Source organism: Panthera pardus, unplaced genomic scaffold (genome assembly GCF_024362965.1).
Source record: "Panthera pardus isolate Hobbes unplaced genomic scaffold, ASM2436296v1 HiC_scaffold_20, whole genome shotgun sequence".
NCBI classification, from domain to species: Eukaryota; Metazoa; Chordata; class Mammalia; order Carnivora; family Felidae; genus Panthera; species Panthera pardus.
In genome coordinates, this window is record NW_026526766.1 from 61,428,201 (window position 1) to 61,453,208 (window position 25,008).

At 41.6% G+C, this 25,008-nt stretch overlaps 2 long non-coding RNA genes across 3 annotated transcripts in view; one reads left to right on the plus strand and one right to left on the minus strand.

Annotated features, from left to right (window-relative positions):
• The window catches only part of LOC109270080 (uncharacterized), a 529,587-nt gene that overhangs the window by 273,429 nt on the left and 231,150 nt on the right, over positions 1-25,008 (minus strand). The gene's annotated exons all lie outside the window — the stretch shown is intronic.
• On the plus strand, positions 503-18,000 carry LOC128778620 (uncharacterized). The gene is made up of 2 exons (XR_008424281.1): positions 503-778; positions 17,581-18,000. It is a non-coding gene; the product is annotated as an uncharacterized LOC128778620 (long non-coding RNA).

A 25,008-nucleotide genomic window follows, 5' to 3' on the forward strand; every position in this document is an offset into this window, starting at 1 on the left:
GCACGGAGCTCAGATTCTCCTTGAGTTAATGTAAAACAATGTAAAGGCTCCTTAATAGGCACATGCTTAGGGCTAATGCATTTCAAAGAAACCTATGCTTCTTTCAAAACAATATGAAGTTCGCATGCTTGTGATAAATGTTATTTAGTGGCTGGTAACACTGCAGAAATTTGAAAATGGTTCCATCACCAGCCATTTCAGTCTCTGGGTGATTTTGGTTGACACCAAGATCATCAGGCAAGGTTTGAAATAATATTCATTTAAAGCTGAAAACATGAATGAGTTTCCACCTGAAAGAAATGATGAACCCTTGTCCAAAAACAGAGATAATTGTTAGCAATTTCAGAAGGTGAACTAGTAAAAGATTCATTCTCATATCGTTCTCATCTGTCTGATAGAGATGGAAGGTTTATACAGGCTTGTCTAGTCCCCATGGCAACAGCCTTTCTCCTGGGTTACCATAGGAATTGTGAAGGCCTTTATAAACCTCCATTAGCAGAGCCCGGGCCGGCAGCCGGCAGAAACGTCTGCTGAGGAAGACACTGCAAAGTGTCAGCAAGGGCGTCTGGGAATTAATTTCACCCTAGAGTAGCTGTGCAGGTCTGTTGAGCCCCCAACTCTACAGCTATGAACACCAGATAACACTAGAAGCAGTCTGATGCCTTGAACACCTCATACGAAGGGGTTTTCAAAATCTAGCCACAAACATATGACCAGATTTGAAAGATTTTGAGACGAGGAAGGAGTCTATTCTGACACAGCCTCACACAGGAGAGAGGTAAATTCACTCTTGTTTTTTTTTTTTTTTTTCCAGGACAGGGCATTAGAGCCATATTAATAATTAATATAGTGGTAGATGGTGGGGATGGTTATTCAACAATGTGAATGTTCTTAATACCACTGAACTGTAACTTACAAAACTGTTAAGCTGTTAAAATTTTGTCATGTGTATTTTAGCACATTAAAGATAATTTTAAAAAACCTAATAGTTATAATACTACTGTTACTGAGGACCTACGACGTCCCAGGCACTGACGCTAGGCACTATACATGTTCTATGTCACATCATCTCCCAAGCCTAGGGGTAGCTATCCCTACTTTAAAGATGATTACTATTCCTACATTGAAGATGAGAAAACAGAGGTTTCGAGAAATAAAGTGAGTTACTCAAGGGTACACAGCTAGTATGTCGGTAGTGACCATGGTCAAGCCCAGGTCTCTCTGACTCTGGAATCCTGACCCTTGACCACACAACCTCAGTATTGATGCCACACTCTACGTCAGCTCTCGGATGTGATTAGGACAGCCTCTTTTGAACTGATAAGTTAAAGCTCTTGTGCAATTTTGTTTAAATTCTGTTGTTTTCTTTTTTAAGACATGATCGGTAATCTCTTAGGGTGTGACTACAAGAGGGCTTTCATTTTCATTCTAACCTTTGTATTATTTTACAACAATCGTGTACTTTCAGAAAATATAAAGATACTTCCATTTTTTTAAAAATTGTGTTGTATAATGATGAATAACTCCTGACACTTTCAAATAGTGATCTGTATTTAAAGAAAAACTTGCCACTAACATTTGCAGGACAGTTGCATTTAGGGGGAAATTATTTAATAAGTAAGCTGGAGGATGCATTTTTAGGCACTGGAAAGCTCTTTCTCATCAGGGTAGAGAAAATTACCATGTTTCATACCAAAACAAAAGTGGAACGCATGTGGTTATAATTTCTTTGGGCTTTGGTCAAGCTGTATGGACGAAGTATGAAAAAAGAGAACTCTAGAGAGAAGGAATTCTAAAACCCTAGGGAATTTCTTCAGTAGCAAGAAGGAAAGCAGCACTGGGAATTGGTTTTTTAAAAATAAGCCTTTGGGACATGCCAGCAGAGAGGAGGCATGTCCTCCTTCAAGGTTTCTTCCACAGGCCAGTCAAAGCTGTGAAGAACACTAACCAGGATTTTTCTACCAAGAGTCAAAAACCTGGGTCCCGGCCCTCAAAGCTCTCGATGCTCAAGGAGGTAAACGGGAGAAGGAATTACATTTTTTTCCCTTTGAAGACATTAAGTGGAAAAGAGGATACTAATTAGCAAGCAGTGAAAATATACCAGATTGCATCTACTTTTCTTTATTATTTTGCTTTTGAAGTACACTTTTAAATATCTGGTAGTGTTTCTCCTTAGCTGCTTTGATAACTTTTTGTTTTAAAAAGTCAAATTGAGGGGAAATGGAGAGTTCTTGTTTAGTGGGTATAGAGTTTCAGTTTTGAAAGATGAAAAGATCTGGAGATCTGTTGCACAACAACGTAAATGAACTTAATGCTACTGAACTATACACTTAAAAATGGTTAAAATGACACATTTTATGTTATGCGTTTTTAGCCAGAATTTTTTTTAAAGGGTAAAATTGATGACATCTGTCTTAGTCAGCTCGGGCTGCTATAACAAAGTACCACAGACTGGGGGGCTTAAGTACCACAGACTGGGGGGCTTGGGCAACAGATTTATTTCTCACAGTTCTGGAAGCTGAGAAGTCTAAGATTAAGGGGCCATAAGATTACCTTCCTGGTAAAATCCCTCTTCCTGGCTTGCAGATGACCACCTTCTTGCAGTGTCCTCGCAAGGCAAAGAGGGTAAGCTCTAGTTTTTTCCTCTTCTTACAAAGATACTAATCCCATCATGGGGCCCCACCCTCTTGAATTTATCTAATGACTCTTGTAGTAGGCATCAAAGAAGAGACACCCTTTCCCCATTAAAAGACAAAATCCAGAACTCTCTTGGCTTTACTCTTACATTCAGCTCACTTCTAGTCCTGTTTCTGCATTTACTCACCCCCGACCTCTTGCTCTGCCTTTGTCCATCAGGGTAATGATGGGCATGGCTTCTTTGACCTTGACTCTTAACTCTTTTCCTGGGTCTTCATGCTGAACTTGCCCCCAAATTAGATCTGCTTCTGACCAGGCCTCTGAATCCTACCTCACAATGAGAGCCCATCCCAGCCTACCTCAAAAGTGGGATGCATTGGACAGAAAGCCAAAGGCATTATCAAGACATTGGGCAAGGAATTATAAAACAATAAGCGAAATTCTGTCAGGAATAAATTTAGAGCTCTGCTGTTTTAGTCATTAAATCAATTGTTTCCATCTAGGATTCAAGACATAGCTTGATATCAGTTCATATGAAACAGATATTGGGCTTTTATTGACCATTATTGACAAATCTAATATTAGTCAACAGTCTAATAAGGTCACTAAGAGTACTAGGATAATGTTTTGTCACATCAGAAAGTTGGCAAAGTTGTTTAGTGAAGGGACAGGTAGTAAATATTTTAGAATTTGCAGGCCATACAGTCTCTGTCGCAATTACTCAACTCTGTCCCTATCTATCAAAATCAATCAGAGACAAAGTGTAGAAGAAAGGGTGTGGCTATGTTTCAATAAAACTTTAGTTATACAAACTGGGTCAGTTTGCTGACCCCTCGGCTACAAAGCGCACAGCCAAGATCAAGGAGGTGATATTCTCACTGCACTCTGCAATAGTCAAGCCATAAGCTAATTCTTGCTTATTTCTGGGCTCTAAAAGTATAGTTGGTCAGAGACAAGAGAATAGAGATTTTCCTATTGGTCAATATTGGTTTATTAATCTACCAACTTATTAGTCAATATTGGTTTATTAATCCATCAACTTTGAACATGGTTTTTCAGTTCATCTAAGAATCTACCTAGAAGTATTCATATTCCATTTGGACTTCTCCATCTGGTCCCCCAGGAGAACATGGCTATCCTTGTCATCATTTTGCTGAAATCACACCACCAAGTCTACCACAGAATCTAAGAACTGAGAGAGGTTAGAGTGTGGCATATCAGTATTGGTCCTTAGTGAACCCGTGTAGTTCCCAAGGATTATCAGTCCTTTAAAATATTTACCAGGTGATCATTTAATAGACTGTCCTAACTTCTGAGCTACAAGATGGCAAATCTATGGGGAGAAGTCAAATACTGGTGGCCTATTAGCCCTATCCATCTACAAACCTATTTAATTCAACCTGTATAATATTAAAAAAAAAAAAACATTTAAATTGTGATCCCCATTTGAAAATTTTATTTATTAAAAAAAAATTTTTTTTTAACGTTTATTTATTTTTGAGACAGAGAGAGACAGAGCATGAACGAGGGAGGGTCAGAGAGAGGGAGACACAGAATCTGAAACGGGCTCCAGACTCTGAGCTGTCAGCACAGGGCCCGACGCAGGGCTCGAACTCACGGACCGTGAGATCATGACCTGAGCCGAAGTTGGCCACTTAACCGACTGAGCCACCCAGGTGCCCCTTTTTTTTAAATTTTTTTTTTTTTAACGTTGAAAATTTTAAAATTTAACTTAACCATTCTGGGCATGGCTACCACCAGAGCTGGAGCTCAGTAACAGCTGCCCTTTTAAGAAGGAGCCTCCTTTTCCAGCTCACTAGGGTCTCTATCTGCCCTACTTGACTCTTTAGTTATTTTCTGGTCTCTGTAAAATGTTTAAGTTTACAATCCCTGTATATAACCCACTTTTTCCCCTTTTAGAAAATCATGACTATTCTTAGCTGATTCCAGTCTTCTGACACATCCCCCATTTTTCACAGCTCCTCTGAGATAACCAGAAGTGGCCCAGTAATCTCATTTGCAAGGTCTCACAGTTCCCTAGAATACAATGTTCCTGGGCAGGAGGCTGGAAGCTTTGTGCTCACTCACAGTCTCTTCACCAGTCTGGACTTTGCTGATCTTTTTTATGCCCCCCTTGATTGTTCTACCCTTTCCATTCATAAGGTCATTCACCTTGGCAGAACAAACGAAGGCCAAGTGTTTTGGAATGGCTTTGAAAGCATTTACCCAAGACATTTGCTTTTGCCTTGTTCACTCTTCAACTTGCTCCAAATAGCATTCTGTGTCTTTTATGATGTCCTGAACATTGTTCACAAGTCAGGATTTATCCTGAGCTTTTGCTTTTCTGACGTCATTTGCACAAATCTTCACCATTCTTTGTTTTCATTCTTTGGTTTCCAGTAATGTCCTTTGAAGAGCTGAGCTCACATAGAGATCTCTAAGAAGCCAAAGGATTCCTTCTATTTAGAGACCACCTCTGTTTCTTTGTCATCAGAATTGCATGCAATTTCATAGACAGAATATCCACATGGGGACCTTCCCAACCCCTGTTGAGACATCTACCACTTTAGAATTTCAAACTAACTCAATCTTTTCTCTGGGTTTCTTTTTTCCCCTTGGCTCACGCAAGCTCTTTCTCTCTAGCTTCCTCTTCTTTCTATTACAATTAAGTACAGGCGACGATCTCATCACTTCATCTACCTGCTGGGAAAAAATAAATCGTGTGGCAAGTAAGGATTTATTAGAAACTGTGCAGAATCTGAAATTTGGTTAGGTCTGACACCTTCTGGTTTCCAGCTTTATTCTTTGAATTTTGGGGGAGTTAGGAAGCCTCCTGGGAAAAGAACTCAGATATATATGGCATAGGAGAGGAAATGATAAGGTAGGGGCATTCAACAGAAAGTAAACTGCAAGAGGACCTGCAGAATCCCTTGGACATAAATTACATCCAAAGATGAGCAGTTCTGCATGACTAGTTAGACTCAGTGACAAAGCCTGAGAGTCTATGGGGAGAGATGTTGCAAGAACCATGATGGGGAGCTTTTGCTTGAACCTACTCTGACTCCTCCATCCAAAAAGACATGTGTGCCCCGGAAAGAAGGCAGCAGTGAGTGAACTAAAAGAGGTTTCCACCAAACTGGTTGTGGGTTCCTCTAAGAAACTGAGATATGAAGGAGAGAAAGGAACAGCCAGCCAGAGTAGCAGTGGGTATTAAGTGCTGGTATAGAAGCAAGCTGGGGACAATCAAGATACAATATGTAGACACCTTGCTTCCTTACCAGACCTGTAATATGAGTCAGGGATTCATTTTTTCCATCTGGCTGGATGATCTTCAGCATGCCCTTATGTCAATAATAACTTCTCTTCTTTTATATTTTTGCCTTTCTCAAGATTTGACTCACATATCAATGTGTTTCTGTTCAAGGATTTGTCTTGTGATATGTAGCACTACCATACCTGCTTTTTCCTAACAAAGTGAACACCTCCATCACCATATTTAGGATCCTCCCATCATGTGTCTGAGACTTCTAAAGCTGTATCTCCCTTCTTTATGTGAAAATATCAAAATTATTCTATTTCACAGTACTAGTAAATCTTTCCAACCCCTTGCCTAGTTTTCACTTTCCATTATCTGAGATTCTCCCTGCCCCCACCCCCAGTCTTATGCTTCTGGATAACTAGCAACCAGCTCTACAATTTTTTTCTAAATAGTCACCGAGGACACTATGATCTTGCCAGTCCTCATGTGATAATAGTTACTAGTAATGATGATGATAAGTACCACTTATTGGGTAGTTACTATGAGCTGTTCACATCTATTATCCCTCATATTTGCAAGGGATATCTTTATTTCCACTTCATAGATGAAAAAACTGAGACTCAATTACAGAAATAACTTGCTCAAAATTCCAAAGCTAGTAGGCAGATGGGCTGGTCTAACAGGGTCCAGATGACATCCTCAAAAGAGATGACTGAAGAAAGTTGAATGAAGGGGACACTGTAAGGTATTCAGAGTTACAGAAAACCTGCAAGAGGTATAAAGGGGCCCATTAATAGAAACAGCAGAAAGCTTTTATTATCCTTGGGCATGAAGGGGCAAGAAAAGCCAGTGGTTACTTGAACCTGGAGAGAAAGCTATAGGAAAGGGCCAACTGTCAGGAGAAGCCATGGCCAAACTGCAATCCAACTGAGAGGGAGCTGGGAAAATAAATATCCTGACCTCCCTTCTCACCTCTGATTACCTGCCTATGCCTCCCATTTCCTAAACCCAACAGGATGCAAGAGAGCACATCTTAGATCAGCCCTCAGCACACAGAACAAGATGAAGAATGGTGGAAAGTGGGTCTGGAGGAAAATGGAGAACATCCCTCAGAACTGAGATTTAAACCCTGGTTTGTCTAACTCCAAAGTTTTTGTTTTTCTCAAAATTCCAGTGTCTTAAATTCTAGATACTTAAATTAGTGTCTTACCTAGGAGCTCATAATTTCAGTTTCTAACACCTTGATCTCCAAATGCAAATTCCATTCTTAGACATGTGACTTTGGCAGCCATTAACTTCCCAGATAACCTTATTTCTTCTAAGTCATCTTCCAAATAATGACCCAAGGAAACACAGAGGAAAGCCATGCCAGTACCCATGCCAGGACTGCAGTGTCCTGTTGAGCATATTAGAATCCCTGGAGATATTGATAACATTTGCCCACACAAATGATTCGTTAAGAGTGGGATATCTTAGCAGACTCTGCCACAGCCCAGACACCTGCTCCAAAAAGTCAGTCCTTTCCTGATTGGATGACTGGCCCAACTCATGGTCCTTTGAAATCCTTTACTCCTTGGTTTTCTCTGACCTTTTTTCTCCCATTCCATCTACCTCTTTCTTAAGAAGGAATACCAAGAGGCATTTATCAACCTCTTTCCTATCCTACTCAGTCAGGGAAGTCTTCCAGTGACTGCTGGTTACTGATTTCTGTATAATCAACATGGCGTCATCGATGGACAGTGTCTTCCATGACTCTGCCAAAGATGAGGAAATAGTGATTGTATTGGTCAGTTCCCAAGACAAAAAGTGAGCCACTTTTTCAAGCAGACAGTATCACTGTTTTTAACAGGCATGTAAAATTAAAAAAAAAAAAGTCATGTGAAATAAAACATAATTATACATGCAGAAAATCCTAAGAAATCTACATAAAACAAGAACTAATAGGTGAATTTAGCAAAGTCACAGGTTACAAGGTAATTATATAAAATAAATTACATTTTCATAGACTATCTGTGAAAAATTAGAAAATGAAATCAAAGAAACAGTACCAATTACAGTAACATAAAAAACAAAACATTTAGGAATATGTTTAACACATATATGCAAGACCTGTACACTGTAAACTACAAAATGTTGCTGTGATAAATTGAGAATAACTAAATAAATTGAAAGATATAAAAAAAGAAAGAGATACACATATGTTCATGAATTTCAAGTCTCAATATTGTTAAGATATAAATTTATTTATAGATTGAATCTCAATATTGTTAAGATATAAATTTATTTATAGATTCAATGTTATCCCTATCAAAACCCTCGCAGTCTTTTTTGGTAGAAATTGACACACTGATTCTAAAATATATATGGAATTGCAAATGATTGAGAACATCCAAAACAATTTTGAAAAAGGAGCAAAAAGTTGGAGGACTTACCTGACTTCAAGACTTAGTATAAATTATAGTAATCAAGACAGTGTGGTATTGGTATAAGGATAGACAAATGGATCAACGAAGCAGATTAGAGAATTCACACATATATTTTCAACAAAGGTGACAAAGTTATTCAATGAGGAAAGGGCAGTCTTCAATAAATGTTGCAGGAATCACTGGATATCTGTATGGGAAAAGGTGAACTTAACCTTACCTCACATCATACACAAAAATTAACCTGACATAGACTATTGAACAAAACAGAAAACTAAAACTATAAAACCCTAGAGGAAAACATAAGAGAAATCTTTGAGACTTTAAAGTTGACAAAGAATTTTTACTCAGGACACAAAAGGCATTAAACATAAAATAAAAAACTGATAAATTTAACAACAGTAGTCCTGAGGCTACCGCCTGGGCAGTTTAAGCCAACTTGGCACCTAGATGAGTCTCTTTTTCTCTGTGTATTTTTGCCCTTGTGTTAACGAGCATGTTAAATTGACCCTTGGCTAAAGCTTTTGAGTTCTCCATAACTCCAGCCCAGCCTGCCAAAGTTCTCTGTGCTGGACTGGGTCTCAATTCCAGTGGACAATAAAATGTGAATGTAACTTTCTTTGCCTCTGTTCTTTGTTAATGCATATACTTGTAAATACGTAAAGAAAAGAAGAGGTTAAGCAGAGACAGAATTTATGTTCTCCTGGGTCCTGGGTCCTAAGCCAAAATATTAGAGTGAAAATCATACTCCATGATTATCACAGGCTTCATGTACCGCTGCTTTGTCTCATTCTATGATTTAAAAACCAGTGTCCTCTAAGTGTTACATTAGCATCCTTAAATTTAATTAATAGGAGGCCACATTTTCTGACCCTGCCTTGGAGAAGAAAAACTCTTCCCAAGAGAATGTTTCTATTATAATCCACACTGCCACCTTGGAAATACAGTATACCAGGATTGCTGTGGATATTGTCCCTATCACAGAACCTCAAGTCCCACTAAAGGATCAAGCCGCGGCTTAACTAAGGACATGGACAATGATAAAGGTGTGTCTCTGCTTTAGAGATCGAGGTATGTTTTAACTGCTTGAGGCCACCATAAGGTCCCTGCATCCTTGCCCATTAGGACAACGAGAGAGGCAATAGAAATCTAAAGATAAAAGCAGGTGAGGCTGAAGACATCCTTTGAAAGAAGAGCACACATCTGTGGTCTCATAGCTATGAATCCATTGACCCTACCTTGGCTTCGTTTCTTACTAGCCCTGGACCTGTGGACTTAAGTCTTTATCCTTTTGTGTTAACCCAACAATTCCTGAATTTCTGATCTTGCTGAAACCTGCCCTCAGCACCTTAGGGTTCCAGCAATGTCTCCAGCATTAAAGATGTTCCTTTGGATGTGGTCCCAGCTGATCCAGGTTACCCAACATTGGCTGTTATTCTGTTCTTTAATAAAAGCACAGAACTGAGGAAACTTGTAAGGTTTTGCCACAGCTCTATCTCAGACTCTCCAGTTCAGTTCTTTTCTGGCCTTGGAGACACAAGGTGCTCCTTGACTTCCAGAAAATTATTCTCTGGTTAGGGAGAAACTGAAGCAAGTCCCACAATTTTTTTTTGAACTAAGACAAGTGCTGTTTACAGGGCTGGTATGCGGATCAAATGGAAAAATATAAACTACATGTGCAATAAATTCGTATGATTTCTGCACACATGGAATGCTACATAAAATGTGCCTTCCATTAGAGGCTGTGTTAATGAGGTCCTTAGTCTGAAAACAATCAAAGTGCAAAAAATTAATTAACTAATTAGCAGAAGCCTTGCTTGAGTTCTAGATTTAAACCAAAACCATAATTACTTATGCAGCACACTGTCTTGATATCCTTTATATATCATTAAAGATGGTATTTTGGCTACTTTTTTATGTATTTTCTGTTTTCACATAAACAAAATGGCCCCTTCAACCACAACTCTGGGCCCCACTTCTGGCCAAAATGGACACTCTACATTTAATAGGCCTCAGAGATGGCACTGAGATGGGCCCTCCACCTGTTGCCAGAGCCTTCTTGGATCCTACCATCAGCCATTCTGCAGAGAAAGGGTTTTATAAGTACCCTATCCTCAATATAAAAGTTAAGTCGTGTAGCTAAGAAGACACAGATTTAACTCCTGCTTAGCTTTCCACCCTCCTCCTCCTCAAGCCCACCCCTACACAGCCTCACTGGTCTCATTTGTGTATATATCAATCTCCCCACTGGATTCCAACCTCATTTGAAAACAAAGACTATATGTCTCTTTCATCTTGAAGAGGCCCCCAGAGCTGTCTATTCAATAATTTGCATACAATAAACCTAAATACACATTTTAAAATAAATTAATACATCAAAGTCTCTTTCAAAAAATGTATCTTTGGGTGGGGTGCCTGGGTGGCTCAGTCGGTTAAGTGTCTGACTTCAGCTCAGGTCATGACCTCACAGGGTGTGAGTTTGAGCCCCATGTCAGGCTCTGTGCTGACAGCTCAGAGTCTGGAGCCTGCTTCAGGTTTTGTGACCCCTTCTTTCTCTGCCCCTCCCCTGCTTGCTCTCTCTCTCTCTCAAAAATAAATAAATTATATATATATATGTATATATATATACATATATATATATATATATATATATATATGTATATATATATACATATATATATATACCCTTGGGAGCTGGATATGACCAGCTGGATATGACCAGCAAGGACAGTGGGACCCTCACCCACTTGTCTGGAGTATGGATAGATGTGAAGTATGAAATGGTCACCAGAGAAATGGGGTTACAAAAGACACTGTTGCCAAAAACTGAGAAGCTGTTAATGTGGGGCTCAATCTTTTTCAGAGGCATCCCTGGGAACCTGGGGATTACAGACCATTAAGCCTCACCTCGGTATCAGGACAACAGATGCGGAGTTTAAAGAAGGACAGAATAGTACAACATAGATAAGGTGGATGTGATACTAGGTCTCAGCATGGCTTTCCCTGGGGAGGCTGTGCCTCTGCGGCCAGGCTGAGTTCTTTGATAAGGAGAATGAAGGAATAGAGTGTTCAACATGGTTGTACTAGGATCAGATTTGCTCATGTTTTCAGCCAGTTTGGGTGGGGAGTAGAACACAAACACTCTCGGAAGAAGAGCCAGAGGAGTTGGCACAGGATCTTGCCTGCATTCAAACATCTTCCTAACAGCAAACAAATGTGGTTAACCTGGGTAGCACTGCAGTGGGCTGGGAAGTCTTAAGGAGTCACTTAATAGAAGAGATGCATTCCAGCTAGGTCTACTGTGGGGGGTGTTTCTTATTGGTGAATCCTACATTCTTACTGATCGCATTTTAAAAAAAAATTAGACATAAATTCTTTTGATATAAGAACCAACAGTCCAGTGAAGTATACCAGAATTTGATCACAGACAGAATGCTTAGTTAGAGACTTATCATGCCCAAATGACGGTTGTCTCTCCCTTGAAGAAATAATAAGCACTACCATCCTCCCGGCCACAAAGGTAAAAACACACAGAAACCATCTTTAACAACCTCTTACCAGTTCTATCCCAATAACATCCCTCTTCTTCAACCCCATTACCACTGCCCTAGGTCAGACATCCTCAGGTCTCACTGGACCAAATGATAGCTTCCCAGCTGGCTCTTCTGCCTCCTGATATTTCCCTTTAAGCTCCCTCCACACAGCACTTCCAGATCAACTTCAAAAAGCATATCTGTCATTGTGTCACACTCCTGCTCAAAACCTTCAGAGGCTCAGGGCGCCTGGGTGGCTCAGTTGGTTGAGCGTCCGACTTCAGCTCAGGTCATGATCTCGTGGTCTGTGAGTTCGAGCCCCGCGTTGGGCTCTGGGCTGATGGCTCAGAGCCTGGAGCCTACTTCCGATTCTGTGTCTCCCTCTCTCTCTCTGCCCCTCCCCCGTTCATGCTCTGTCTCTCTCTGTCTCAAAAATAAATAAATGTTAAAAAAAAAAAAAAATTTAAAAAAAAATTAAAAAAAAAAAAAACCTTCAGAGGCTCCCCCTTGTCTAAACAAAATCTAGACTTTGTAAACTGGAATTCAAGAGCTGGATAATCTGCCCCAGCATATCTTTATAATAATTTTTTTAGTTCCCCGAAATTTTCACTTTTCTTCAAATTTAACTTTGATTAAAATAATATCCACTATTTATTGAATATAGGCTGGGTGTTTTTTTTTCTCTCTCTCTCTCTCTCTCAACCACTTTATGAGACATGTTTTTTGATTAATCCCCATGTGACATCAGGTCCAAAAAGATAAAATAACCTGCCAAAGGTCATCCAAAAACCAGGTGTGGGCCTCTGCCCTCCCCCCACAACTGCTCCTGTTCTGGGAGCACTTGCACTGCCCCCTCCTCCCCATGAAGAGGAAATGCGCGTGCTCCTTTCACACCATGCTTTTAGTTCCTTGGAGTGTTCTGTTGTACAACCTGGGACTAGGAGTTTTCTGGCTCCAATTTTCTATAAAGATTTGACTCGTTAAAGCAGGTCACTCCCATTCATTGCTTGTTCATTTATTTCTAATTCCACTTATCTGAACTGGGAGTTGTCCCTTCAGAGTAGAACTGCTTTTCCTCCTTTCTTGCCAGGCAATAGAGAAAGAATTAGATGAATGACGTGTGTTCACTTAAGGTAAATTGGGTTGGTTTGTGAAATCTTATCTGAGTTCTCCCCTCTCCATGGCCTGATTTTCACACAGAACTGAGAGGTATGTAAAATGTCCCCGCTGGAAGAGCTGGGTAGAAGGGGCAGTCCAAAGGCACCAGGGGAAGAAGATGAACCGCCATAAATTCCTGAAGATTCTCTGTAGATTCGTGTGCTTCTATGTGGAAACTGGATTAGTGCTCTTGTCACGGCTATTAAGTAACATCAGCTGATTATTTTCACAAGTGCAGCTCTCATGCCCTGGGCATATTGGCTAGGTTTTTAAAACAAAGAAATAACCCCTTGCTGCACTTTACAGAGCACCATACTGATATAAAAATGCTTATGCAGATTTTTGAATGAATATGAAGTCTCATTAAAATTTGTACAGGATCCATAATGTTGTGATAGATCTTTTTTTCCCTCTGTGTGTTTCTGCATATCCTATGTAATAAAACATTTTCATAGTACTTTGCAGTTTACAAGGAATATTTATGTTTTCTTGAAAGGTAAATAGAATAATTGTAGATAAGGAAGCATGGCTCAGACAAGGAAAGTGACCTATACCTGTCACAGGGAAAATGGATGGAAAAAGAAAGGATTTGAACCCTGGCTCTTAATTCCACCCCTCAAAGCTTTTTCCAAGCATCTTCTAGATACCTGGCCCTGGATTGGGCAAAAGGGACAGAAGGCTCAAAGAGTCTTCAAGAAGCTTACATTGTAGTGGAAGGATATACATAGAAGGTGGTATAAAGCAACTTGATGGAGGTATGCACAAGGTGTTCTGGAAGCTCTGAGGAAAGGCTCATGTATTAGCCAAGGGCTCAGGAAGGACTTGTGAGCTGAGTCTTAAAGAATAAATGCAGCTCAGCCAGGCAAAGGAGAGGTTGAGAATAATGAGGAATTCCAGGCAAGGGAAGAACACAAGCAAAGGCCTGCCTGGTTGGGATGGTGTCAGGTATGGACTCTGAGTAGTGAACTGCTACTGAGGCAAAAAGGATCATGGAGGGAGGGCTGATCAGTGGAGCTGAAGACATCTGCGGATGTTCGATCAAGAAAGCCTTCGTATGGGAAGAGCTCGGACATTCCCCTGGACATCCTGCTTATTTTAATGCTTTAAGCATGGGCGGGCTTGCCTGGTCAGATTCATATTTCATTAGATGGTGCTGACTATGGCATGAGAATAGACCAGAAGGGAACAAGGTGGAAGCAGGGAGCCTTGCATGAAGGCCATTGCACCAATCCAGGAGACAGCAAAAGGGGAAGCTTTAATTTGGCAGGATATGCCCACGGATATGATGTGGCTGACAAAGGAGAAAGAGATGTTAAGGGTGTTTTCCAAGTTTTAACCAGGTGCCTAGGCAAGGATGAGTGAATTGTAGAATTTAGGAGAAGGAGCTGGTTTGGGGGCATGCTAGGTATGACAGGTCACCTAGAGCTATCGAGAAGATAGTTGAATTCCTGACTCAGGGAAGGTATGAATGGAAAAGAATACTTAGGGGTTAGTGAACTTACAGGTGTTAATAGAAGTCATAAGCGTGAAAGAGATCATTTAGGGAGGGTGTGAGACAGTGGACAATTCCACAATTTCCAATATGTAAGAGGAAGAGGAGCCATGAAGAACCAGAGACAGAATTTTCAGCCACTATGAAAACTGGAAGGATGCATACTCTGGATGCAAGGAAATCCAGAGTCTCAAGAAGGAAAAGAATGATTAACAATATTAAATATTGGAAAGTAGTTCTCAGTAGGATAAATACTGGAAAGACACATACTGGATTTAGCAATCTGAAACTTAGTGTTAAGTTTAGTGAACAGCTGTTTCAGTGGAATGACAGGGGCAAGAAGCCAGACTGAAACAGGATGGGGAGTGAATGGAAGATGGGAAACTGGAGGTAGTGAGTATAGGCAACTCTTTTGAGATAGCTGAATAAGATGTTACTGAGTTAGAGGTAAACATGGGGTAGAAGCAATTATGGTTTGTTTGTTTGTTTGTTTGTTTGTTTGTTTGTTTGGATAGGAAAAATGTGACCATTTTTATATCCCGAGGGAAAGGATTTCATAGAAGGGAAAAGGTTTCATAGAGAGTTGATGACTGCAGAGCAAGGTGCAGGGAGAGAAAGTGGCATCAAGGATACAATCCTCTGAGGTAGAGAGAAAAAGAAGCAATGGATGGGAAGCTGCTGAACGTTGAGAGAGATGGATCAAGACTAGAAGGATCAATTTCGTCAGTGCAGTATGAGACATGACATTCTGCTAGGAATGTACAGTGTGGTTTGCAGGGTTATGTATGGAACTCAAGGAGAGTGGTAAGTGTTCAGAGAGTTGCAGAGAAGGAAAGGGTAATCAACCATGGACCCCAAAAAGGAAAATAAAAGAATAAAAGTTGGGAGAGGGCCAACTGATGGAGAGAAAATTAAGGGTCCGACAAAGGCATGAGGCTACCAGAAGGGACATGAAGGCTTCAAAAAGGAAACTCTTCTGGGGGTTGAGTATGTGACTGAAATTGAGGCAAGGTAATGGTCTCCAGAAAGAAGGAGTACCAGAGTTATGAGACTAGGATGGTGGATGGTCCAATTCTTGTCATTGAAATGACCTAGGATGATGATGGCAGGAGTTGAGATGGAAAGAAAGGTCATGAATCAGGTGCCAAAGCCTTCAATAAACCAACCACAGTGCCTGGAAGGCTAGTAGATGACAGTGATATAGAAAAGACAGTGGATCATATAGCCAGATAGGATAAAACTCAAAACACATTGCAATTTTTAACTAGGGTGAAAGTGTAATGTCTGTAAACATAAGAGGAGATCCAAGAAAATGTCAACTCCTTTCCCAGCACCATGGTGCATGGAAAGTGGAAGAATGAATAGCTTCCAGTGGGGAAGTCCACATAGGGCAATCCAGATCTCAGCAATAAGCAAGGTGAGTGAGGAGTGGCTCAGCATGAAGCAGTGATCCAGGGGCACAGTGGAGAGGGGTGGGGAAGGCAGTAGTGAGAAGCAGCTTGCATTAGTCAAGAAATTAATGGGACACTAACAAGGGAAAGGAGAGTAGTCACATGTGGCCTTTCTTCTGTGATAAAAAAATTGTTGAGATAGGAAGTCTGGTTAGAAGATACCCCCCACCCCACTTTCAGGGAGTGGTCTCAGGGACACCACAAAGGACACCACAAAGGACACCACAAGGTTTGCAAACAAATCTCCAGAGCCTTCTCCTTGTCTCCCAATACTCCAAAAAAAAAAAAAAAAGTATTCTTAGTTCATCCTACATTAATTTTTATCCAAAATAAATCCTGCAATTAAAAAAATCAACTCTCAATCTTTTTAAAGATGTTAAATTAAAATGTGCAAAACAACTATTACTTCTTCCTTTAAAGAGAAACAGAGAAGCCTTTACTTCTGCTTTTTCATATTTTGCAGGAGAAAAAAAAAATGGAGCAAATGATGTGATTGAAGCCAAGGTTGTCTATAAAGTGTGAAAGCACTTCCTTTCCTTTCCCAGGAGCCAGGACTAACACTAGGAGGGAGAGGAAATTAGCATGAAAGTTTTACTTAAATTACGAGATGGGTGAAGACCTTGCCCAAAGATGATATCTCCCTGTCTCCTGTGACAGACAATGAATGGCTTTCAAGACCAAGGTTGTTCTCTTTGTTAGGTAGTTTCCAAGAAGCTCATAGAATGTTCCACTGGGCTGAGGGTGATGGTACTGACCCAGGAGGATGGAGTCTGCTGGATTCCTCCTCACTCTGCTGCCTATGCACTATATGACTCAGTTTGATCCTCTGTTTCCCCATTTTGAAAAAATCAGAACCTGTGCCACAGAATTACTATGAGATTAAATGAGATGATGATGGGAAATTGCTTTATAAGGTGAGAAAAGCACCAGATGCATGTTTATTGATGCTAGGGTGGCCTAAAATTGCTGTTTCTGCATTTACTGTCTTAACTCTTGGCTGAAGGAGTGACAGTAGGGCAGAAGAATGGCTTCAGGCTGTAGAATACAGCGGGACAGAAGCTTCCGGCAGGCAGGGTCCAAAGCGAATCCTTCTCAAACCATACATGATAAGAAACCTTTCCTTTATCTGGCTATACCTGCCCTCGTTCATCCGTCATTCAGAGTGGGAGTACGAAAGCACACCATTGTTACAATTTTCTTTACAGTCCAGTCAAAAAACAAAGAAGTTCTTTTCTTACTCACTTAGAGGCTCCTAGATATATAGTTCACAGGTCATCAAACTAGCTTCTGCAGAAATGCATGTGTATATATCAATACATAAACTATACACATATACACATATGTATACATATACATATATACACACACATATATACATATACTATATATATTCAATTCCTGCTTTTGCATCTCCATCCGGATGTCTGCCAGTTCCTTAAACACAAAGCTCAGTGTGGAGAAAGAAACTTAGTGGTTGAAAATGATGTATTGCTTCTACAACTCTGTGGCATGGCTGGAGGGCTCTTCTTGCCTGGGATTACTCCCACAGCCACATTCAGCCAGCAGATCTGCTGAGAGCTGGACTCAGCTGGAGCTGTTGACTGGAGTGCTCCCTTTCCCTCCACAGGGGACTTTCTCGGGCACAGTGGTCTCATGGCACTATTGAGAAGAAGCAGTATGAGAAGGTGAAAATGGAAGCCACAAAGGTTCTTAAAGCCAAGGCTCCGAAGCTATGCAGTGTCACATCAGGAGCATTCTACAGGTCAAAGCCGGCATGGGGTCAGCCCAGGTTCAAAAGAGAGGAAACAGACTCCACCTGCTGAGAGGAGCAACAAGTCTCATCATAAAAGGCCTGTAAGATGGGAGATTTTGTTGTAGCCATCTTTGGAAATAACCTGCCACATCTGACTCTAGTCTCTCTCCTTCCTTCCTTCCCTACTTCCTCCCTCCCTTCTTCCCTTCCTTCCTTCCCACCCTCTTTCCCTCCCTCCCTTCCATTCTTCCTCCCTTCCTCCCTTCCAGTTCATTAAATTCTTATAATCACTAAGTACCTGCTAAGAGCCAATCCCTATTCTAGGTGCCAGGGATACACCCATGTGCAAGACAAGTAAGACCCCTATGCATGTGGAACTTAAATTGTAGTGGAAGGAAACACATAGATGAATGACTTCACATCAGCTGGAGATAAAGAGTGAGGGGAATGAAGACACAAGGTGGGGGATGAGAGGGCATGGAGACAGCTTTAGAATGGGCAATCAAGGAAGCCTCTTGAAAGAGGTGACATTTAAGCTAAAATTGGGCACAGAGGTCCCCAAGTGCAAAAGCCCTGAGGCAGGAGCAGATGTGGCCATGGCTGCAGCATGGTGAGTTGAAGGAGAACGGCAGGGCAGGTGTTTTCCTATTTACCACAAACTGTGTCTCAGCCTTTTAGGCTAGACACTTTTCAGTATCATTCTCAACTCCTTTCTCTCTCATCCCCACATCCATTGAGGCCAAGTCCAGTCAATTCTTGTGTAACCTCTCAGACCAGGCTCTTCCTTTCCATCTCCACTGCCACTCTTCTTGGCCTCTCTCACCTAGATGCTGGATTCACTCTCCTGCCCGCCTCTGCTTTCTTCCACTTTAATCTAGTCTTCAGAGAGCTGCCTGAATGATCTCCAGAAGATACCGCTCAGATACAGCTCAACAACCCTCAGTGGCTCCCCTGCAGCCATTGGATAGAGTCCAAACCCCTTAGCTTCTCTTTGGAAGCCTACATAATGTGGCCCCCTGTCTACTTTTTGAGCCTATCTCCCCACTCTGAGTCTAGACTGTACTGTGAGAGGGCCATTCTTCTGAGGTTGAAGTATTGCTCTTCTCCCAAAGTGCCAATGAAATGAGAATTGAAGCCACAATCTGCCATTAATCTTTCAACGTGCGTTAGAAAAGCAGAGGTTTCTAAAGCCAGCTCCTCTAGACAGCAGAAAACTGGGCCAGAAAGGAGTCGAAATGAAGGGGAGCAGGGAAGCAGCAGGCTCAGTGCTAAGGGTAAGGATGGAGTTTAAATCTGAACCTGAAATGAGCAGCTCTTGGGGACAAGCAGAGTACATGAAGAGTGGGGGTGAAGGAAAGGTCAAGAGTCATTGACAAAAAGTGGAACAGCATTCCTAAATAACTCATGATTCACAGAAGGCCAGAGCCAGATATGACCTTGGGGGCCATCAAATCCCACCCCTCATCACACAGAGGAGGGTGACCACCCTAATTGAGGAAGTGTGTCGCTCCCTGTCACAAAGTGCATCCAGCCTGGCCCTCAGGCCCTGGACTCCCAAGCCATGCTGCCACATGTCACTTCCCACTAATTCACCTCCCATGGTCTGGTAGATTGACCTCCCGGAGCCAGGCCCAGACACAGGGAGCCTGATGTTACTTTAGAATGTCGCAAAAAAAAAAAAAAAAAAAAAAAAAAGCCAAAGGGAAGAGGGTTTTCTCCAGCCCTCAGGGTTGTACTTTCCCTGGCATACAATGGAGGCACCCAGGTCCAAAGCGTCTGGGTCAGAGACAGAGGCTTCTTATCTCCTGCTGTGCTGATGTGACACATCTAGAGGCTGACAGGAAAACAACCAAGTCATTTATTTGACTGCTTGAGAAGTGAATTGGATCAGCTGTGCAGCTGGGCCAAGGAACTGCTTGGAAAGATGTCATTAGGGTGGCCAAGAGAAAAGCATCAACCCCTGGCAGCCAACCTAGTGGCCTCTTTCTAGCTAAAAATAGCCACCGCATCACAATCTTTTTAAAGAGGTTTCACATCCATTATATAAAATTCTCCACCCAACACGTCTGTGAGGTAGGTACTATTTTTCACTATTTAAGGATGAGGAAATGAGAAGCCGAGGGCACACTCAAGGTCACATGAGCTCATGAGTAGAAAAATTAGAATTTGGACACAGGTCCTGGGACTTCAAATCCACACGACTGATATTACTTAGCCTTAAAAAGGAATGAAATGCTGACACACAATACAACATGGACGAAATGAAGACATTAGGTTAAGTGAAATAAGCCAGACACAGAAGCACAAATACTGCAGGATTCCACTTCTACAAGGTCCTAGAGGAGTCAACTTCACAGAGACGGACAGTAGACTGCTGGTTGTCAGACGGACAGTAGACAGGGGCTGTGGGAGTGGAGGGAAGTGAGTGTTTAACACATACAGAGTTTTGGCTGGAAAGGTGAAGAAGTCCTGGACAGGGATAGGAGTTAGAACGATAAGTTTTATGTTATGTATACTTTACTACAATAAAAAGTAACATTAAAAAAATTTTTTTTAAATCCACATGAAGCCAGGACGCCTGAGTGCCTCAGTCAGTTAAGCGTCCGACTTCGGCTCAGGTCATGATCTCGCGGTTCATGAGTTCGGGTCCCGCATCTGGCTCTGTGCTGACAGCTCAGAGCCTGGAGCCTGCTTCAGATTCTGTGTCTCCTTTTCTCTCTGCCCCTTCCCTACTCACTCTCTCTCTCTCTCTCTCAAAAATAAATAAACATTTAAAAAAATGTTAAATCCACATGAATCCAATGACGCATGTTTTCTAACAATTCCATTCCTTAAACATAGTTTATAGAGTGCTAGAACTGAAAGCAGCCCTTAATTCCCAAAGGAGGAAACTGAGGCCCAGAGAGGAACGTGGATGAACATGGGTCAGTCAGAAAGTTAGGAACAAGTCATGTCTTTCTGGCTTTCTTAGTTCTTTCTAGCCTATGTCACCCCTGCCTTTTGTCAAACTTCCACAGCTAGCATCTTGGCCAGCTCAGGCTGCCCTAACACAATACCATAGGCTGGGTGGCTTAAACAACGGAAATGCGTTTTCTCATAGTTCTGGAGACTGGTAATCCAAGATCAAGGTGCCAGCCAATCAAGTCATTCCCCGTGAGAACCCTCTTCCTGGCTTGGTTACATGTCATGAGTCCTCACGTGGCCGAAGAGGAGAGAGAGAGAGAGATATTTCTGTTCCTCTTCTTATAAGGTCACCAACCCTATTAGACCAGGACCCTGCTTTTATCACCCCATTTAACTTTAATTTCCTCCTAAAAACCCTATTTCTCCAAACATAGTCACATTGTGGGTTAGGACTTTAACATATGAATTTTAGGGGAACACAAGTCAGTCCATAGCAGCTAGCTACCCTACCCTGGGCACTTACCACGTGCCAGGCGGGTCCTGTGCTTTTGCAGAAGCCGTCCCTCGTCTTTCCAATCTTTCATTGATGGCGTGCCCCAGGGCTCAATCTTGGCTCTCTACTTTGCCTACATCCACTCCCTAAAGTGATTAAGGTCAGTTTCATGGGTTTCTCCCCAAGTTACATCCAATCTCTGCTCCGAACTCAACATCTCCCTTACTTAGAAATGCTAAAGCATCTCGAATTTAATATATTTCAAACTAAACTCTTGATTATTCTCCTTCAACCTTCCCTTCATCCAGTCTTCCCCATTTCAGCAAGTGGCAACCCCATTCCACCTGCTTAGAGTCAGCCTTGACCTCTCTCTTCCTCTTCTAGCAAATCTATCTGTGAGCTCTACTTTAAAATAATTACAGGGCACCTGGATGGCTCAGTCGATTAACTGTCCAACTTCAGTCTGGGTCATAATCTCACAGTTCGTGAGTTCGAGCCCCACATCGGGCTCTGTGCTGACAGCTCAAAGCCTGGAGCCTGCTTTGGATTCTGTCTTCCTCTCTCTCTCTGCCCCTCTCCTGCTCATGCTCTGTCTCTCTGTCTCTCAGAAATAAATAAACATTAAAAAATTTTAATTATTATTTCTTGCCTTCCCTTCTGCAAGCATCGTCATACACATCATCATCACCTCTGGAACAACTACTATAACAGCCCCTATCGTGGGTGCTGTGATGCACAAGTCAGACCCTCCCTGCTTCAGGACTGAGGTATTGATTCCCCCAGGTGCTGAAGGCTCATAGCTGCATCCCTCCTTAGAAACAGCCCTCAGAAAGGAGCTCTCACTCCAGGTCTCTCTTCCCCATAAATATCCACATGGGTCAAGTCCTTATTCATCCATGTTTCTGTTCAAATGCCATCTCACTGCAGAGGACCTCCAGCCACTCCGATGCAAACAACATCCCCTTTGTTCTCCAGCTCCCTTATCCTGCTTTAATTTTTCCTCATAGCATTTATTAGGCTCTGACATATATATTTTTTTATCTATTTGTTTATTGTCCTACAAGTTAAGCTCCAGAAGACCAGGGGATATCTGAGTGCACCAGTGAGTGCTTGTGTGTGTGTGTCTGAATGCTTGGCCCCAGCATCTAGAACAGAATCTGGTGGCACATGGCAGACATTTGTATCAGTTTCCTATGGCTGCTGTAATAAATTACCATAAATTTAGTGGCTTAAACAGCACAAATTTATTATTGTGCAGCTCTGGAGGTCAGAAGTTTGAAATGGATCTCATGGCTAAAATCAAGGAGCAGGCTGGGCTGTATTCCTTCTGAAGGCTCTAGGGGAAAAATATGTTTCCTTGCATTTTTCATTTTTTAGAAGCCACCTACGTTCCTTGGTTCATGGCCTTGTTTCTCCACCTGCAAAGCCAGAAGTAAAGCATCTTCAAATCTCTCTCTGACTCTGATCCCTCTCCTGCCTCCTTCTTCCTCTTCTGAGGACTTTGGTTACCAAATTGGGCCTATGCCATTAATCCACATTAATCTTCCTATTTTAAGATCAGCTGAATAGTAACCTTGATTCCATCTACAACCTTAACTCCTCTTTGTGAAGTAACCTAACATACTCACAGGTTGTGGGGATTAGGCCATGGATACCTGTGGCAGGCAGAGGGGTTGTCATTTTGCCAACCATGACACTCAACAAATATATGATAAATAAATGAATTAATGATTATCTAATTTCACTCATTCAGTGATCCCTTAACATCAATGCCATGATTCTCCCATTTTACAGATGAGGGAAATAAGGTTAAGTCAACGTGCCCAAGTTCACACAGTTAATAAATAATGGAGAATTCAAATACATGCAGGCTGACTCAAGTCAGTCTGTCCCCACTTGCTTAATTTTCCTATAATTTTCCTATAATAGGCAGAGACCAGGGCCTTGCCTATTTGTAGCCCCAAAGCTCAGTCCAGGACTTGGCAAATAGCAGCAACAATAACAGTGGTAATTTATTGAACACTTGATATGTGCCAAGTACTGTTATAAACACCCTGCACCCAAAAATATTTACTGAGTAAATGTTGAATGGATAAAACCATCTATATTCACTAAACCTTAATAGCCACATATTTAGCCCCATCTAATACTCAAGCTCTATACTAAATGTACAAATTCAGTCATATTAAGTTGTAGAGACTCTAAAATATCATCATATCATCAAGAGTGGGTTTATTTCTGTCTTCTGGTCTGAATCCAGAATCCCAACTCATCATCAATCAGCCTGTCTAATGAATGAACATTCACCGTGAATAGATTTATCCATTTTAGATTAAGACTTTGATTTGACAAACTAGAAAATAATGACTAAGATACACAGAGGTCTTCCCCATTTCCTGAGCACTCTCACAGATGCATTTAATTCTCACAAGCGCACTGCACACAGAGTAGGATGTAGCATTGCTCCCATGCATCACAGGGAACCCCGGACTCAGAAATCCTAAATTGCTAGCCCAAGGTCACCCGCACAGTGAGGACTGCAGGCCAGATTTCCTGTCTTCTAATTCCACACTTTTCTACTATGTTGTGCTGCCAAGTAGAACATCATATGCCTTTTAGAAGGGACTGTCCGTGCAAACTGGCAAAACTCGGCTTCCATGTGGATCTGTGGGGACTCCGCCAGCTCCTCACGTCTGGTTTCCCCACTCTTTCAGATCCCCCAGCTCTCCCAATTACGAGGTTTACAATTTCTCAGTCTGCACAATGAAAGGGCAGCCCTAAGAATTTGAATCACTGCATAAAGTCTATTTTTTAAAATACTACTACTACTAATAATAATAAGGAAAGGGGATAATTGCCATTGGGATGGTTTTTAATTTGTCTTCAAAAAATGTTTACTGAATATGAATTGTGCATAACATGGGATTCAGGGAAAGAATTTGGCAGGTTGAGGAGATTTCTATTCTGTTTTCTTTTTATCCTCTTTTCTAAGCGTCCTTTCTGTTTCCACTATGCTTTGAAAAAAAAAAAAAAAACGCAAGAGAGCTCAGACTCTGGGGTAAAGAGAGAAAGAAGAATCCCAGAGTTACGGAGCCGGGCTAACCCCTTTTCTGTGAAGGTCTGTGTGCTCTTTTGTGCGCTAATGAAGAGATGGAAAGAAAAGACTTGTCCCCACATTATCCACCACTAGGCCAGCCAAAAGGACCTCTGACTCGCGGAGCGAAGCACACTCTGCTGCAGGCCTGTTCCCCTCGCTTCTTCGCGTCGAGACGACACTCTCAGAGAATAGCTCTGTCCCCGCAGAGATTGTCCATGATTTGTGGGTCAAGAGTTGCCACAGGAAAAGTATCCAATTCCACTTTCACACACTTGTGGTGTCAGCAACCCAAATACAGAAATCTATTTTGGCCACATTTTAACTACTCAACTTAAAGGCAATGGCAGAGAAAAAGAAGCCCACCTGTTGGAACCAATGAAGAAATGTCCTAAGTCATTTCTAGGCTATAATTCTAGGTGAATTCACCTCACCTAACATCCTGTAAGGTTTGTTGTTACAAGAGACTATGGGGTTTCCAACTCCAATACATGCTGCACATTCCAGCCAGAGAGGACTTTTCTGGCGTAGATTTCTTCCCTTCAGGTCTATTTTTCAAACTGTCACCAAAGGGATTTTTTTTCCAAAACACATACACATTTATTCCACATATACATATTCAGTTGCAATTAAGTGCCAGGCACTTTTCTAGGTAGGTTAAGTGATCAAGACAGGCAAGTATCTGCATTTGTCCAGACAGGGGAGACAGCATTACTAAAGTAAACAGGGTTACTTCAGATAACTGCTTCGTCATAGAAAGACATCAAAATGGGTCTTGGGATAGAAAGTGACATGGGTGAGGGGATATGTC